The 17,644-nt window shown below is 40.7% G+C and overlaps 1 protein-coding gene across 6 annotated transcripts in view; it reads right to left on the reverse strand.

Moving 5' to 3' along the window:
- Nucleotides 1–14,887, reverse strand: part of NCOA7 (nuclear receptor coactivator 7) — a 118,603-nt gene extending 103,716 nt beyond the window's left edge. For 3 of the 6 annotated variants that reach the window (XM_019729483.3, XM_019729480.3, XM_088795469.1), the window contains exon 1: nt 13,947–14,552. The gene's annotated coding sequence lies outside the window, so the exon portion shown is untranslated. Of the gene's footprint in view, nt 1–13,946; nt 14,553–14,670 lie in introns of those variants that run through there. The other 3 variants (XM_074333541.2, XM_019729481.3, XM_088795468.1) reach the window with 3 other exon arrangements.
- Between the last annotated feature and the right edge of the window lie 2,757 nt (nt 14,888–17,644).

Consider the following 17,644-nt stretch of genomic DNA (forward strand, 5'->3'; position numbering starts at 1 on the left):
CTGTACTTCACATGACTAACCCCTTTGACCCACATTATTAAGGCAGAGCAGCATCTTTAAAGCAAAAAAGGCCTGGTTGGAATCCAGACTCCAGTATTTCCAAGGTATATAGCCTTGGGCAAGTCACTCAACACCTTCAGCCCTCAGTTTCCTCATCTGTAAAAGGGCTGTTATAGAGATTAAATGTGTCCTCAGTCAGTGCCCCATGGGACAGAAAATTCTATCCATTGAAATTTCAATGAACCCAAATATTAAAGTGCTCATGAAAATTACTGCCTTCAACAACACCTGGAGAGTTATATTCAAATTTGCCCCAAATATGAAAATCACATGGGGAACTAACTCAAGCTACGCAGCTCTAGTGAATACAAAGATGACAGCAGGCAAGACAGTTAAACGTTTACTGAACATTAACCATATGCAACAAATTTTGTGTTCAATGCTGTTACACACCATTCAATCTATAATTGTATGAGGGAGTTAATACAGAATTCTTAATTCTTTTCACATAAAAAATCTGAAATTTAGAAAGGTTAAAGAACTTATTCAAGGTCAAACAGCCATGACTTAGAACCAGAAAGATCGGCTTTGTCTGATGCCCAAATTAACACCACTAATGATAACCTCTGAAACTGGCTATATTACTACACAGAATTTTCACTTCAACTTCCTGGTTCTTCCTGAATTTTACCCACCATTAAAAAGAACAAGAGAGTAAACACCAGCTCTCTGGTCAATTTTCCTTTAGGGTGTAAATCCTGAACTGTATTCAAGTTAGTCATTACTATTCGTTATTAAATGTACTGCAGTGAACATGTCCATACATTCATTAAATATTTACTGAATTAGATTTGTAAACAGGTAACTGGGAAGCATGTTCCCTTAATTCACTAAATACCTCTTAAGTTTTAAGAAAAGAAGTAATAATACAACGTTCAATGTGCCAGAAAATTTCCCTTAGCAGTTGGCAAATTTTTTGTTTCTGCTGTTCTGAAATGTAATCTTCTGCCAATATAATTACTTCTCTAGTGAAAATGAAATTAGTAAATACAGAGAATCAGAAAATGGAATTTTGATCTTTTTTAAAAAAACATTTCTTTATTGATTTTAAGTTAAAGAAGTCCCTTTTTTCTAGGGACTAAAATTATAGGTCCTTTTTAGAACTAAAAATTATGATTCTATAAAAATTCTACCACAGGTTTTTAATATTATTTGATGCATCCTCTCATTAATACTCATAAGGATATAAGAATTCAGTTTTGAACAGTTTTCTAACTGTACACACAGATTAGAGGGGAAATATGCAGAAAGTCAGATAGAAAGTTATTTGAGGCAATGAAAACAGAACAAAGTATACTGGGCTGATCTCATTTCTCAACTGTAAGCTAAAACTTCCTCTTTCTCACCATCAACCACTGTTTATTGGGTGTACATGACTGTCCCTAACAAGAGTTGGGGAAAATCTGATGCCTGCATTACCCACAGTCGTGGTTTCTGGGGACACCCCCTACATCGCTCCAGCACTATGAGATCTTCAGATGATCCCTGCGATTAATCTAAAGGTGGTAGGCTCCAAATAGCATCAATAATGAAACAGGTGACATGGGAAGAAAAGTCTGTCCTCAATTACTTCTGGAATTCATTTTGGAATTATCAGACAGATCCATTGCTAAAATCCTGGGATCTCTGGCTGTTTGGCTTACAGCTGCATAACTGATCTGTGCTTCTGTCTTTTTGCAGACATCTTCTGGTCAGCACCCAGAAGGAAGAAGCTCCACACTCTCCTCGAGTCTCTTTACTGGTACAGAACTCAAGTGCAGTCCCCACGGCCTTTCAGGGCATAAGTGCTAATGTGAACGAATCACTGCGCCAGCTCCCTGGGCTCCCAGCAAACGCCATCACTACTGCATGGGCTCTGGTCTTGCATCAGGCCCCAACGCCTTCAATTTTAGGACAGAAATAAATGTGAGCAGTGATTTCTACTACTAACTATTTATTATCATCATTTGGTGGGAGGTGTCTATTTGATGGATCTGAATTAGTTAATTGATGTAAACAAAAACCAATAAAATTTGATGGAAAAAGATGAAATAAATGGAATGTCTTTCCAAAGTACAGGATATGAGTTGCAAACAATGGGTTTCAGTAATTAAATGTGAATGGGTTTTGAGACTATCAAAAGACATAAAGTTCATTCTACCTTGTCAATTGCTATTTCACTAAGGAAAAGGCCATGTGCTTCTTTGTTCTCTTGTGGATGGCATCTGTAATGGAATGCATTTTCAAAAGATACTAGCATGCACTCATACTTGTAAAATTGCAAAATAAAAAATAATCGAATGACCACGTTTTAATGTACTTTCTCCATCTTTATTTACATGGGGAATATCGATGGCAATAAACAATTTATACTTACTCCAAAATAGCACCTTGTCACTTACAAGTGAGCTCTTCAGTAAGCATTTACTAAGAACCAGTATTATGCGATCACTGTCCTGTTTATCTAGAACCTATGAATATAAAAAAACTCACTATGTTCCATGGAAACTTTGATTTTTGACAACGGAGATAAAATTTACATAAATAAAACAAAGAAGGGGGAGGTATGATAAAAATCAATGCCAAACACAATGTGTTATGCACCTGGGCCAGTGTTGTTGGGGAAGGTGTTAGAAGTGGGACAATACCCAACACAACATCCATAGCTTTTTTTTTTTTAATTTATTGGAGTGACAATTGTTAGTAAAATTACATAGATTTCAGGTGTATAATTCTGTATTACATCATCTATAAATCCCATTCACAGCTATATTTCAATAGTGTTGCACAATCAACAATCACCTGTAAACCGGAAACAGTTTTATCCTTAATGCAAATGTCCTCCATCAGCACATGCTCACGAGGACAGCAGTCCCTTCAGGTTCTGCCTCACCTGTCTATGGTAAAGATGGAGCGGGGCATACCATGCTTTGGTTAGTACAGTCTAAAATGTGGTAAATACACAAACGTGGGTTCGGGATGAAGGCATCATGCAAAGCATCTAAGAGAAAGGAAGCCTGCCCGAGCCCGACATGAAATTAAATCAGCATTGTGAAATACCACGACCTCTTCTTGGAAAAAAATTATGTATGAGTTTCAACTATAATTTTCTAAGAGACTGGACTAAGAAACCACATCTATGGTTTAAGCACTATTTCTTTTAAAGGTTTGTTAAGTTGCTTGATATAAAAGCTCTTATAGAATTCAAAAGAAAAATGGCCCTTTGCTGGACTGGATTATTCTTCTCAATTATGCACCCCCTCCCTGTAAGAGAATTATCCAATGGCTATGCCACTTCATGGTGCTTTGCTCTAGGATGCAGAAGATACACCTCCGCCCACCGCGCCATGTGGCTTGCTTTGACCAACAGACTAAGGATCAACAGTGTACCTATTCCAACTAAGAGCCTGGCAAGTTTTTGCACTCCACTGGAAGAGTATGCTCCAGGTAGCTGCTTTTCCTTCTCCAGCACGAGCTCCAAAATAAAAGACACATGGAACAGACCTGAATTTCCACCTCGACTTTGGAGTCCAGCCCGGCCCTGCCCAATCTAGCTAAGAGCAGCCAAACCACAGTCACCCTGCAGATTCATGAATGTGAAATAAATATCTGTGGTTCTAAGCCGCTAAGATTTGGAAGCTGTTATGTAGCATTATCACAACAGAAAACACAAGACACCCTTAGAAATATCCTGATACACAAATTACTTTGTGGATTTTTATCAGGAAGATCAAAGCCGCATAGTATATATTACTGTCTATATGAATAATTCTACCAAGGCCTGCACTACCAAAGCCCAGAGACAGAAGCATCCAATTAAAAGAAGTAGCCAAGGAGGCTTCCGTTCCTTCCAGTTGTCATTTACCCATAACCAGCGTGCATGGCTATGGAAGTTTACCTATAAGAAGGCATCATCTGACACCAAGGGTGACTTCTGCGCATCTTCGTATGTTCATGTATAGACTCTGATATTACTTTTTGTCATGGCTTGAACTGTGTCACCCCCACAAAAAATGTTGACGTTGTGTCCACAGCACCCCAGAATGTGACCTTATTTGAAAAGAGGGTCATTGCAGGTGTAATTAAGATGAGGTCATATTGGAGTATGATGGGCCTCTAATTCAATATGACTAATGTCCTTATAAAAAGATGGCCATATGAAGATAGAGACACACAGGGAGAACACGTGAAGACAGAAGCACAGATCAGTTATGCAGCTATAAGCCCAAAAAAAAGTGCCAGGGACAGCCAGCAAATCACCAGAAGCCAGAAGAGGCTAGGAAGGATTCCTTTCACAGGTTTCAGAGCAGTCAGAGACGACACACTTGTTTTTAGACTTCTAGCCTCCAGAACTGAGAGACTATGAATTTCTGTTGTTTTAAGCTACCCAGAGTTGGTGGTGCTTTGTCAGAGCAGCCCTAGGAAACGAATTCACTTTTTAAAACTTGTATACACTATCACTAGTCCAACAGGGTACTGCATCAAAAATGGTATTTTTTTCCCATCATGTCTATTCTGCCACTTTCTCTTACAGTTTGAAGAAAATGTGGACATGTAATTAACAGCAGTGGTAAATATTATTTTAAATATCAGAGGAGAAAGCCCACACAGTTCACATGTCAACTCAGGGGATAATTCAAGCACACCTTATTTGAGTAGGTGAATGAAATAACTAACTTAATTATCAAGGAAAAATCTTAACACAAAAGGGGTTTTGAAATATTTGGAGAATGTACCACCACTACGCATTACGTCACTCGCCACAGTTTAGTGATTTTGGTCTAACAAACTTATCCTGCTCGATTCCCGTGCGTACTTACACTATCTTGTGCTGTTTTCTACTTAATTGTGCTCCACGCTCACATTCCTTCCAGAATGTAAAGCCCCTAAGGGAAGGGATTGCGTCTTGTTATACATGTACAAGTATAAGCATGTGTGAGCATACATACACACACACACACACACACAAACATATACATTACAACTCCTAGTATAGGCTAGGACACAGGGTTTATATTTAATATGTTGATTTTTTGTTTGTTACAGTTAAATCTCTAACAAAAACTGACTCTGGGTGGTGGAACAATGAATGAAGCTTTACCTTTCATTTAGATTAGTGGGCTCCATTTTTAAAAGTTCTATTCCACATCAATAAAAGTATCTGAGCATAAAGTTCTTTCATCTGTATTTTTTATTTAAAAAATATCTCTTCTGCATTAATACATGCATTAGAAAACACGTAACAAAAACAGAAATCATGAAAAGATAATATAGACATTCTAATAATTTTCCCATACCCTCATGGGGCTCATGAACCTCAGTTTGGAAACAGACTAGGAGAGCACATACGTGGTAACATTTCCTACTATTTGGCCCTTTCCAAGAAATGTAAGATCTATGAGAATTTAACATATTTATGAACTTTAAACACATTCTCTGGTAGATTCATGAAAGTATCTTGATCAAGCAATTAATATTTTAGAGTTGACGACAGAGATGTCCCTGCAACTAGGATGAGTTTGTATATTGGTAGAGCCCCACTGTAAATGCATTTAATGACCGTGGTGTTCTCTGCGAACTGAATTGAACCCTTCGGTTTTTTTTACTTTAGAAATAAAAATCTATTATCAGATTTTCAGGCAAATTTCTGCAAGACTGAGAGAACCAAATTATATAAAGGAGATCTTGAAAACGAAGAGAAGGATAAACAGAGAAGATGGAATAGAAAACTCATAAATCATCTTTTAAGAATGTTTTCAACACAACAACATCCAATCTTCGTGTGTTCCGTGTACATGTATGTATATGGGCAACACTGTGCTCAAAAACTGAAGGGTCCAGAGTAATATAAAACACAACCCCCTATCAGCTTACCGTAAGAACAACTAAGCCATAAAGCAAGCCAATATTGAATTTGTGGCACAAGGAGTTAAGAACCAAAAGAACTGAAAGCAGGGGTGGAGTAGAGGTCTTAGAAAGTGCTCATGGAATTAAGTATCAACGTGGTGCAGAATACTGGCTTTAAAGAAAGAAATGTGCCAGGAAATGTCAGACAGAGAGGGCAGCCAAAAGCCCAGAGGCAGGAATTTCCCCCCAATACACACAGACACACACCACCCCATCACCCCTGGTGTGAGGGGTACTGAGGATTCCGATCTTAATTGGGGTGCTGAGTTCAGTAGATGGGAGTGGGAGACAAGGCTGAGTGCCTGAAACGTGACAAGGACACAGTTCCATTATCACCTAAGCAGCATTCTCTGGCTTAGACTTCCAAGAGCAAGCCACCACCCATAAAACCTCAGGAATCATTTTACTTGGTCTACTTATTCTTGAAGAACTAGCCTTGGGACTGATCTATACACACAGGAAGCCAGCTAAATGCAAGAAAATACCAGGCAGATGGCCCGTGGGGAAGTAAAATATGAGTAGTTTTGAAAGGAGGAAGAGGAAGTAAAATATGTCAAGAAGAATATGCACTTGATAAAGAAAAGTCAAGAATGCATATATTAATTTTAATAATTTCTAACAAGTACCATTGTAATACAAATGGATAACAAATAAAAATGTGAAAAATTGAAATGACCTCATCATTTCTACGATCCCATCAATGGGGAAAAACACTTTAATATTTTGTCACTTACCTGTCTTTCTTCTATACAGATGCATTTTAGAACAAATCACGTTCTTTTTGTACAGATAGTTTGGTATGCTATAACTTAAAAATGACTCCATTGTTGAATTTGCCTCAAATATTCACAATATCACCCTTGATAATAGCTAATACACAGCTGCTTACTTTGGGGAGACAGGGATCCAAGTATTTTACATATATTTATCTAATTCTCAAGTCAACGTGGGAGGTAGATACTATTATTATGTTCATTTTACAGATGAGAAAATCAAGGAGACATTAAATGGCCTAAGGTCACGAAGCTGGTATGGTGGAACAGGACTCCAAGCTGGGCAACTGGCTCCAGCATCCTGGCTCTTAACCCCTCTACCAGACCACCTGCCTCCCAAAGACACATTTCAGTGCTCACTGCTGAAATTCAGCCTCACCTATGAATTCCTTAGGATGTACTCTTAAAATAGAACCACTGGTGCCAAGGGATGCTACGAGCGAAACTGCTCTCTCACTAAGGTGTACCAACACACCCTCTCACTCTCCACAAAAAGTGACCCAACCTCAACCTTGCCAGCATTGTTCTGGACTTTTAAAATCTAATTATAATCTGTATTTCTTTGACACACTAAAGTTGAATCTTTTTGTATGTCTTGGCCATTTGTGGTTCTTCGTATTTTGTGAATGTTCTACTCCTGCTATAGATTCGATGTTTGTGCATTCATAGTTTGAAAACCTAATGCTCAAGGTGATGGTACTAGGTGGGGCCTTTGGGAGGGGATTATTAGGTCCTGAGGGCAGGGCCTTCATGCATGGGATCAGCGCTCTCTAGCTCCTTGCACCAGGTGAGCACACAGCGAGAAGCTGGCAGTCTGCAGCCCAAACGAGGGCTTTCACCATAGCCCGACCCTGCTGGCACCCTCATCTTAGCATCCCAGCCTCCACAACTGTGAGAAATAAATTTCTGCTGTTTATAAGCCACCACGTCTGTGGTATTTTGTTATAGCAGCCTGCATGGACTAAATCCCGCACTAGAATGCATTTTTAAAGAGTTAAGGCATGTTCAATTGAAACTATTCTGGAAGGTGCTATGATTCCTGATATTAGCGGGTTGCTAATGAGCTGTTTCAGTGGGACCCTATAGATAGGCACTACCTTGGGGGGCGGGGGGTGTAGAATCACCAGGACTTAAGGCTGAGGGCTCGGCTGTGAGCGCCTGGGACCATATGGCCTGAGCAAGCCCTCCCAACAGACTAATAGCCTGAATCTGTTGCTTTATACAGTATAGCAGGGGCTGTACTTAATCCAATGGCTACAATATTCGTTATTGCTACTCAGGACACCCTCCATTCCTGGGACCAACATTTCTGGGGAAACACTTCAGCAAATCTGGTATCTGCTTAGTGAGGTCAGAATTACAGAAAGAATAGGAAAGATCTTGAAGTTTCTACCACCTACGGAGTCATCTCACAAATTCTCCCTGTTCTACACAGCATGCCTGGTTAGTGATCGGAGCCGTCCACCACTCAGAGGATTCCACAGGAGCAGTACTGAATAAACACCATTACATTCTTACTCTCTAAATCCTCTGTTAATCAGTCAACAGCAAATGACCTCATGCCTACACTCTGCAATAAAACTGAGCACTTCGGACACCCTCTGGTTACTTGACTTGGAGTAACAATACTTCATTCACAAACTGAGAAGTCACTTCTTAGGCAGGACTACTTTCTCCAGATGATTCATGTCATCTATCGGGATCAGCGTTTCAGTTTCTTTCTTCAGAGTAAGCTTATGTCCTATTAGATTCCTAAACTTTACTGGCACCCCCCACCCCCCCGCCATTTGGACGCTTTCGCGCCTCTGTGTAGCAACTACAGAGGCAAATGCAGGGGCGAGGCATAAAAGACACTGTCCCAGATGAGGGCCATAATAAATAGGAGTTATTCTTAATGAGTGTTAACACAATGTTTGAAAGAGAATTAGTACAGTAGGGCAGGGATGCTAAAGAAAATGATACAGACATGTATTCTACTGAGGTGGAGGGATAGAAGACGGAGAGATAGAAGATGAAGGTTAAATAAAAGCTTTACCCTTGGGCTTTTTTTGGACCAATCTTAAGATACATGCTATCCAAAATCACAGTTAATTTGTACTAGAAAGGCAATTTTACTAGTTGTGAGAAATGCCTGTTCCCAGTATGGAAGCCTACTCAGGACACTAAATTTCATGTGGAAGGCTCCATGAGTTTATGGACTCTCAGCTAAGAATGGCCCCTAGAAACAACACCTGAGTGTGGCTCGCTAATGAAAATAGGAGGACAGAGTATTCCAAGTAGAGGGAATAGCATGGAGAAGAAAAGTCACATGCTATGCATGCACAGGAAGTGACAATCAGTTTTTATATTACTAAAATAAATATTCTTAATTTGGGGTCCGTAAACAAGGGTATGTAGGCAAAAGGGTGCATGTGGTGTGCGATGAGACCATGAACTTTCAGATTTTTTGAAGGGTCCATGATTTGGCGGGGGTGGGACGGGTGAGTTAAGAACAACTGTGGGCCATATGCAGGACAGGAAGGGGCAGAGGGCACGAAATGAAGTCCTCAGGGCCCGGCCCAAGAACTGAGCTAAGATTCACGGCGGGCTCCTTCTTGTGTAGGATGAGGAACTTTTAGGTTTGAAAAGGGACATTAGAAAGAAGACTGGCTGCAATGTGGGGGAAAGTATAATTCAGGCAATAGTCCAAAGCATCTGAGGAGACAAACAAGACTAGTGGGGATGGAGAAAGGAGAATTACAGGAAGGGTTAGGAAATAAGATGAGCAAGCTGAATGTTCCTATTTGCTTGTATATGCATAAAACGTCACTGGAGAATTCTCAATTAACCAAAAATACCAGGAAAAGCAGGTAACTAGGGAAAGAAGATGAGAAGGAATCCTTTTACTGTATACGCATCTGTACCTTCTGAATCACATGAAGGTACTACTTACTATAAAATTAATTTTTTTAAGAAAAGGACATGAGATGTCTTTCGGAATGAGATGCCTCTATGTAAAAGTCTGCTCTCATCTCTCTCCAAATATTCTTTAACATTTCAAGTTGCACTTTTGAATTCAGATTATTTTTACTCCAAAGGCTCCTGGATTGCACCCAGGACGGACCCTTTTGAACAGCCAATCTCTCTGTTGACCTGGGTGATAAATATGTCAAACTAACTTGGCACCATATAGATGTAAACAACTATTTACCTGGTTAAATTCGACCAACTTAACAGTTAGTTGTCAAAACACCAGAATGAAGAAAGTCTGGACAATTAACCAGGGAGCTTAATCATTTAAATTTTATGGTAAATAAGAGAGGCTCAAAGAAGAATCTATATCTGATTTATTAAAACAAAGATGAATCAAATAAATTACTGATGTGAAAGAGGTCACATATGATGTCCAGTGGTTAGTGTTAAGCCAGTTTAAGCTAGCCTATTGGCTAAAAACGATTTTTTTATTATTATATGGAATGAATCTTCTGTTCAGCCTAATGTAGCATATAAGGCAGGTACTCTAGAAATAACTGGCTTAAATTGAATGGTTTTACCAATTTTAAATTAGTGGTAAGTGGACATAAATATCATAATTAAAAAATAAGTACAATTTAGTTTTACAAAACTATTTAACATTGTTTTCCATTTGGCTGTATCAGCTCAAATATACTAAACTTGCAATACTTGTTCAAAACGTATTTAATGGAACTGATTAAACTTGTTAATCAAAAACATACTGTGTCCAGAGATCAATTTTGAAAATGTTTTCATTTATTTGGTTTTACATTTTATATTTTGCCTTGTTCCACAAAGGATATGACTCAGCTTAAAATAATAAATTCAATAAAGTGGGAAAATTTAATTAGATAAAAATCAGAATCAAGAAAAACAAGGTAAAACAGATGCTCAAAACCAAAAGGAAAGTTAGAACATCAAAATTAAGGTCATAGGTTTTTATAGGATTATTAAAATTGAGTTGCAAATTTGACTGTGCCTTTCCTTATTGCCAAATCAGAAAGGGAAATATAATCAATCATCTGATCTAGTTTTGCATGATAAAAAAAAGACACAACAATTGTTTTGTGTTTAGGGGAAGTAAAGCTTTTCTTTGGCATGTAGAACTGAATGGAATTTCTTGCACAGGTCTTCAGGAGCTGTAGAAGGGACCAAGATCTTAATAACCACATTTCTTAAATCACATAACCATAGGTTTCTTGTGACTCTATTAATAGAATCCCTCAGTGTGAGAGCACAAAAGGGTGTGTGTTGGGTGGTGGCGGGGAGTTGCAAAGGATGCAAAACAAAGGATTCAAAGTATATAGTTTCTGAAGATCTGGCTAGACTCCTGGTCTAACACCTAGAATCGGAAAGGGTAGATATCATCATGGCTTTTGTTCTGCCAGCCCTCTGGAAACATCATTTCTCTCAATTAAGCTTCTGATCAAATGTATGAGCAGACAATGCATATTTTCTGGTATGGGCAGAAACAAAGGCATTCTATACCACTGTTGAGGGGAGATTAGTACACAACAATTATTCTTCAACCACCAACCAGTTCCCTATATTTGAAATTCAATGTTATATAAATTTTCTTTTCTATTCGTTTTCTGCAACCGTAATAAATTTGGTTCCAACATATGCGTACTGAATGAATCCTATTAGATGTAAACCACAGTAACACATATTTGGGCTGGGGTAAAAAAGGCTGGGATAAAAAAATTACACCAGGATAAAAAAGGACGATAAATAACATTTAGCAAGGAAGAGATAGAGGGTTTGACAATAAAACCTTAGGAAAGATATAAAAAGATAAGATAAAGCCAGGTCTTGGATCTGCAGTCCAGTGGAGCAGGTGGAGCATTGGGGGCTCACCCAACAGGACCCAGGTAGTGATCCACCCAATAGCAGAGGCACTTAAATGCAGGGTATATAAATGCAGGACACACACAGAAAAATGCCTCTTCCATTCTGAGATTAGGAAGCAGCTCTTATTTGACTGATCTCAAGGCCAAGTGTACTAGCACAGTTCAAATGCTCAACTTCTATTTGTCAAATGAACAAATAAATGTTTACTATCTGCAACAAAGTAAAAAGAATTTACTGTAGCCACAGGGGAGGGCTCTTCTGAGAATTTTAAAGTGAGCAAGGAAAAACAAAGTAAATTGACTGCTCAATATCCTTGAATACAAATTTAAGATGTGTAAAATGTAATTATCTTTATTTCATGAGGGAATTTTTGCTTGTTTCAATGAATCAACCATAACATATTTTTCATAAGTACCCTCCCACTGTTGGTTCCCCAATCTTACCACCTTTTACATAAAGTGTTATTTCCTCACCATCAGAATAAACGATGATGGCTTAACATAATTTTGTGAAAATCAGTCTTTTGGGTAATATGTATCATTTTAAGAGATATCAAAATAACAAAAAAGAAGAAAGACAACAAATGACACCCAGATAAGTTTTGGATCTGGGATCCCAGATATCTGGGATCATACCCAGATAATTTTGTTAAAGTGACTGAAAAGAGGTTAATACTGTCTCATGAAACTTACATACGAGGAAAATAAAAACAAAATCAAAACAGGAAATATCACAGTGCAAAAAATAAAGCAGTGAAATGTGTTGCAGTTGTCCTTGATTTTTTTCATGATACAATTTAAAAGCAAAAAGGCACTGAAATCTTCCAAACCCCATTATTTCACAACCACCCCTGGTTGTTAAACTTGGAAAGTGGCATACTTATACACCCAGGAAAATCCATACAGTCGAAAATGTATACCTATACCATATATTTTGAATCATTTAGGAATCACAGATACTGCTATATGCTTTGTTTTTACCGTTCCCTGTAATAAAATGAATTATAATTAGATCAACCACAAATCAACTCTAAAACAAGTGAATATATCACTTATTAACCCAATCACTATTACCTCTGGAGTAACTTAGAATTTTATTTTAAACACGAATCATACCTTTTGGTATTATGCTTGTGTTTGAGAATTTAACTGAAATAAGTTTGACTACCAATGAGACTGGAAAATTTGCAAATGTCAAAATTCAAACTTCGATGTTAAGATAACCACATTTGACTATTTACACAAAGAAGCAATTTTTAAAACCAAGTTAAACCTTCAAGGCCACAAGACCAAATACATTTTAATACTGAGCTGTCTTTAGATAAAACTTTAACCAGTTCATCAACAAATAAGCGTCCAATTTTTATCAGATGTAGGGATTACAGGATTGAATACGACGAGGGCTCTGTCCTCCTGGACTTTACTCTGGCTCGTTTTCCAAAGCTCTAAACCTTAATAAGTTAAAAGAAAATTAGAACCCACAATGGTCTACTTTCCAAAACTCTAAACCTTGTTGCTTGAAATATGAAATTTAAAATGATAACCTGTTAAAAGATAATCTTGCCAAAAGCTCTGATATATGAAGTTTACACTTGGGGGGGGAAGCAAAAATCCATAACCAGTTTCTCAGAAACAAACCGTAACACCTAGTTGGAAGCGAGGCTGTGCCCAAGGCTGCCTCTGCTGGCCGACTCAGTGCATCGGTCCAGCAGATTCTCAACTCGCGACACCTGTATCAAACTTGCCACTCGTAAACACATCCCTTCACAGAAGCAGGAGGCTCCCAAGTAGGCAACACGGGAATACCCCAGCTTCATGCATCTCCGGCATAATTTGACTTATAGAAAAACCTTCTCTAACTGGCCCTAAAATGATGACTGTAAAGGTTTGAGTCATCAATTTTACAAACCAGGCAGCCAGCTCTGAAATACACAAAAATCCACAGTGACTTTTATATGCCGCTAAAATAACGCTTTCCGTGTCTACACATTCAGCTAAAACAGGAAAAACGCATTTGCTCATGCAGCCGAAAAACTACGGTGACATATTTCTACCTGAGCTGCTGAAAAACAGTCTCCCTCGAACCCCCAAATTAAACCACACGTCAATATACCCTACCCACCCGGGCCCACACCCCGCTGGAGCCCAGGGGGTGGGCGGGGAAGGGTCAAGTTCTCTTCCGCCACCGCTCGGCCACCAGATGCTCAAAAAGGGGTTGACAGGTTAACCGCTGGCTGTGCCTAGCGCCATTAGCACATCTGCGAGCGCTCCACCGACCCGCGCGGAAGGCAAGTTTGGCGGGTCCCAGCCCCCGGCCCCCGCCTCTGCCCAGTTGCAGCATCAGCTGCAGGCGGCAGCTAGGGCTGGTCTCTGCTTCACCCACCTGCCTACAGGGCGGGGACGCCGGCTCCTCCGGTCCGCGAGAAGGGGCTCTGGCGCACGCATTTCTGGGAGAAGTGGCCTCTGCTGCTCGGCGCTCCAGAGAGCATCCTATCTAGGATGGGTGGAAGGAGGGGGGTCACGGAGGGGGACTGTACACCCAGGAGTAGCAGGGCCAGGAGGGAGGAGCGCCGAGGCGCGCGTCCCCGGGACTGGCGCCTGGAGCTGGTGAAGGCGGCCGCTGCCGGGACTCCTCAGGCCTCTCCCCACGAGCGGCCGCACCTCTCCAACCCTGCAGCTTCGCCCGCGGGTAAGGGCATCCGCTGCCACAGACTCACTGGCCCGGCCGGAGGCGGGGATCTGTGGCTGGCGCGCGACGCGATGCAGACGCCCGCCTCTAGCTCCGCCCGGCCCGCGCCACGCTGGGCGCCCCTCCGCAGTGGCGGGGGCCGGGGATCGCGGAGGCCGGGCTCGGGGGCTCAGGCTGCAACTGCAGCATCCTCCTCGCCCCGGCGACCTCCGAGCTGAGAGCCTGGGCACCCCCGCCACTCCCAGCCGCTGCAGTCTCCGCTGCCCCCGCACAGCCTCAGCCCCGACCCCGCGGCTCCGCCCCGGAGAGCTGCGCGCGCGGCCTCCGCAGGCCTCGGCCCATAATGACGCCTCCCTAGAGCGAGCTCGCTGCTAACCCGGCGGCCCGACGCTTGTGGCGGAGCCTGGGAGACTCTTACCTCGACGCGGGCCGCATCCCCGGCAGCTTGCCTGCAATGGACACCACTCTTCGAGAGAAGTAAAGCTTTGAAAGCAGAGATGGAGTGTCTCCTCAAGCTTTAAAGCCTTGAGTTTCCTTCCAGCTCGGGACCAGTAAATTCATCCTTCTGTCCTTTCCGGCGTTGTGTTTAGCAAAAGGGCCCACCATCTCCTCCCCCTCTTGCTGCCGTCCCTAGTAACAGCATCCCGGATGCTGCCAAATTGCAATCATTACAGCAATAGGGAAGTAGCAATTGGGCCCGACTCTTGGCAGAGACCTAGCTGGGAAGATTTGCACCAGCAGCGGGGCTGTGCCTGTGGGCTTCCCATCCCCATTTGGGTGCTGTTCCCTCTGCGGTCCCCTGACCAGCACTGAAAGATGATTTTAGATTTTAAAATCATAAAAGCACTCACCAAATAACTGAAAGCAGATAAGTTTCTCTGGACATCTCAAACCATGTTCTTCTGGTTCAGTGAAATCAGCTCTTTATATTTAGGAGACTAATTTTCCCTTGAAAATAATTTGCAAATAACACAATACCTAAAGAAACAAGAGAAAAACACCTAATTTTTCACATGGAAACCATAAAAATGTAAACCTGAGGTCCAATTTTATACATGCTCAGTGCCGAATTGGGCGATTATTCCATATTTTGCAAGATAGTGTAACATAACCAGTGCCGCTGAAATCCCAAAGCCACCATGGTTAATTGCTTTGCTCGGACTTCCACGAGAGGCTGTTACAGCAGAAACAGCATCAACAACCCGAAGGCCGCTATCTAGTGTGCCTGTGTGTGGTCTCTGACACACCAGTGTTATCAGACCAGCAGCAGGCTCTGCCTGGAGTTTTCTTCTGTGGGTAAGGGTAATCCTCGCAGCCAAATCCTTGTCGCTTTGCAATGCTGGTCGTGACACTGGAGAGGGAACAGCACCCAAATGGGGATGGCAAGCCCACAGGCACTGCCCTGCTGCTGGTGCAAATCTTCCTAGCTAGGTCTCTGCCAAGAGTCGGCCTAGAGGGCCCAATTGCTACGTCCCAAATTGCTGTAGATTGCAATTTGGCTGCATCCAAGATGCTTTACAACAGAAGGGAGCAGGAGAGGGAGGAGACGGTTAGCCCCTTTGTGAAACGTTAACACTGGAAAGAATTTACTGTGGCCAGTGTTTAATAAAAAATAAAAATAAATAGGCATACGAAAAAACATGTTGCATCGCAGTACAAATTGTGAAAAAATCTCTGAGACTCTGAAATTAGTTCCTTTAAGCAAAGTGGTGGTCCAGGGCGGAGCAGGGGAGGAGCCTCACTGCGCTGTGTTCAGGGAACTTGAGCCCATGACTTGGCCACCTGCCAGGTCTCTGAGAAATCTAGAACCCTAGTTTATTTTCAAAAGATACATATTATTCATGATATTTTGCCCAAATTCGGAATAACTCGGTTGTAGGAATGGGTGTGTGTGTGAGTACAGTATCTGATGCATAGTGACAGGATGAAGTCAATGAGAAGTTGGCAATTGTTTAATAAAATTCATAGAGATCTGCGGTAGAATGTAGTTTCTGTGGGAAATGTTCATGGAGTTCCAGTTCTTGACCGTTTCCATCATTTCTCAACCAAGAATCCCCTTTGTTTTTATCTCTATGGACCTCATGCTTTATCAGGAAACAAACTAAGTAGTGATCTTTTTTATTAGCCAAGGATAGAACTGTGTATGTATTTTAAAAGTAGTAACCATCGATTATAAAATGTTTGCCAGCTTTTTGAAAACATTGTGTGTAATCTAAGGATGCTCTTTATTATCTTCATGAACACTTCTAGGATTGCATGCTGTATTATATGCGTATTATAACATTTATTACAGTGGAAGTCCCAGTATAATAAAGATTTGTGCTCCCCAGTTTGGGGATGGTGGTGGAAAATTCCTCCTTAAAGAATCTATTTCATTAATTCATTCTATTTCATTAACTTGGCATTTATTGATTTGCCTAAGCCTTGTCTTTATAGAGAAATCTGAAGAAATTTCCTTATTCTCTAGATCTGTGCTGTCCAATACAATACTCACTGGCCACATGTGGCCATTTAAGTTTAATTTAATTAAAAATATTTTTAGGGGGGGAGGGGGGTTCACACAGTGTGAGGGATATAAATGAGAAACATCTAAGTTTTGCTTTGTCTTGTGCACCTGAAACTAATAATAATAAAAAAATATTTTTATATTCCACTAGCCATCTTTCAAGTGCTAAAGAGCCACACATGGCTAGTGACTGTTCTTTTGCACAGCACAAAATAGAAGATTTCTATTATTGCAGAAAATTCTTCTGGACAGTGCTGCTCTAAATGAAATTTTAATTGGGAGATAAGATATAATACATAAAATAATTTGGGAAATCTTAGTATCCTACAGATCAAACCTCATTAGAATGTGTACTTCTTAAAAACATGGTAATATCTAAGAATTCAGGCTCTGGCTTCAGGCTGCATTTCCACCACACACTGACCTTGGGTAAATTATGTCACCCCTGTTGCTTTCTTTGTAAAAGCAGGGTATCAACTTTACAGGGTGGACATAGGATTAAGTGAGATAATCCATGAAAGATGCTTAGACTAAGGTCTAGAACATGACCTTCAAGAAAAGTTAGCTATTACTATCACTATGCATTATTTTAATAAAGGTTTTCTGTTTTAAAAAAATTGTATCCCTAATACCTCTCATTGTACTACCTGGCTAATAGAAGGTACTTGGTAATTGCTGAGTTAACAAAATAATTATAATGCTACACTGATTTTATGGATACGAGGCCCTCTGTTAAACATGAAAACTGACCTTTCTATCTCTGTTGAAGGGTAGACGCCATTGTAGGACAATTTAGGTAGAACTGTCATCTCACTTTTTCTGGGGTAAAGAACCCTGTATGATGAGACTTTGGGGTAGACGTAGAGAAGCAGGGATCCTTCAGCTC

The sequence above is a fragment of the Rhinolophus sinicus genome, chromosome 2 (assembly GCF_057876585.1).
Source record: "Rhinolophus sinicus isolate RSI-liver-muscle chromosome 2, RSI-T2T, whole genome shotgun sequence".
Taxonomy (NCBI): domain Eukaryota; kingdom Metazoa; phylum Chordata; class Mammalia; order Chiroptera; family Rhinolophidae; genus Rhinolophus; species Rhinolophus sinicus.